This window comes from Aplysia californica, unplaced genomic scaffold, assembly GCF_000002075.1.
Source record: "Aplysia californica isolate F4 #8 unplaced genomic scaffold, AplCal3.0 scaffold00222, whole genome shotgun sequence".
NCBI classification, from domain to species: domain Eukaryota; kingdom Metazoa; phylum Mollusca; class Gastropoda; order Aplysiida; family Aplysiidae; genus Aplysia; species Aplysia californica.
Genome location: NW_004797492.1, coordinates 38,562 through 40,319, shown reverse-complemented (window position 1 = coordinate 40,319; position 1,758 = coordinate 38,562).

Genomic DNA, 1,758 nt, shown 5'->3' with positions numbered 1-1,758 from the left:
ATGAGTCCCCGAGGGGCGCAAGGTGATGATGATGATGATAGAGCATGAACTGATGAATAACACTAATAATACAGCTACACACCCCCTCAAATCCTAAAGCAGCCGAGTTGCGTTGTCAGAGCATAAACACCCTATGACGTCACCAGTTTAACACATCTTATTCTAAAGCCCTAATGTCCATTCTTTTCAACGACGTTCTGGCCAAAGAGTTGCAGCCCTTGATTTTACCTTTCTCTGAATGTTATGTTCTCTCAATACGACAAATGTGGTTGACAGCTCTGGGACAGACGACACGCATAGACGAGGAGGTGGGGATAAAGAGTTTAACAGAGGACATAGGCTACATGTGTCTGTTTAAATATCTCTTGACTGAACATTCTATATTGCCTATACAAGTGTAGATAGACGTCTCAGTAATGAAGGGGTTAAAATTCGGGAGCGCCATTGATCACTCTCTCAAACCTGTGGAAGGTACAAACTTGTTGCTTTAACTCTTAGTAAGCTACACGGAGCACCAGTTCAACTGGTTTACGCAGCAACAATTTAAAAAAAACAACTATCAAATCCCAGCCAATCCTGGTTATCTATGATCGAACTGTATGTTCGCAGCCTGGATCATACATGACTTTCTACTGAGATCCAGTGCAGTGTTTGTTTGACGTAAGTGGGTTAAACGGGAGTGGAGTTACATGGAAGTTTGTGGTGCTCAACCCTAAGGTGACAAATAAATAATTTAGGTTGCTTGCCAAGGAGTTAAATAGCCGTCCGTACACAAAGGGTTAAGACCCCGAGGTACAGACACAGACAAGCCTTAAACGTCCCCGAGACAAGGGAATGGTCGGATGACTTCACAATTAACATAATTTGTGCTTTTGTTGAACGAATCACACTTTGAGAAAACTTTAAATTCTCAACAGTTAGAATTTCTGGGGATTTCGTTATATCAAAGTGGACACGTCTTTGTCGCATAACATTTGTTTGTTGTTGTTGTTGTGTTTTTTAATATTTTGTTTTTGCTTTTGTTGAGCATATTACTGTACATATCATTGTATTGCATTTGGAGTAAATTCTAAATTCTCAAACAGAAAAAGGTAACTAGTGATTTCGATGTACAGAAGTGGACACGTCTTTGTCGCCGAGTTTGAGATACTCAAAGATGAACTCAGGTAAGGAATTCTCTTTCATGCTTTCTTCGTTTAGAAAAAACGAAGGTGCATTTACGCCCATATTGACACAATTTGGATACATATTTAGGAGGCAGGTTCTGATCCTGCCAGTGAGGGCCAACCCGGACTGAAGGAGATACAAAATCCCACCAGAAAGACCGAGATACTTTATAAAATAAATGTCAAGAATCGAACTCGGATTTTCTGTGTAGGACAGCGAAGTGCCTATAACGCAGCACAACAAAGGCCGGTGAGCTTTATTGGTCATAATATTAAACAATGAAACGAAGTGCTGTATCTCTTTTTGGCTTTTAAAGCATCCTCCTCCTCCTCGGCCTCCTCCTCCTCCTCCTCATCATCATCCTCATCATCATCATTCCTTATCATAAATACCAACCCTCTTCCCATTCTCCATTTTTCACCATCATTAGGAACATAAAAAGGAGAGAGGTAAAAGCAGAATTCCCCTTGAACAAAGAGGCGCAACTGTTCGGTATAGATCCAGGCTCATTTGCATACACAAATCTCACGGTTCAATAAACAAACATAGTCATCAATCTTTATGTCAACCTCCTCTTTCCTTCTCCCCCCC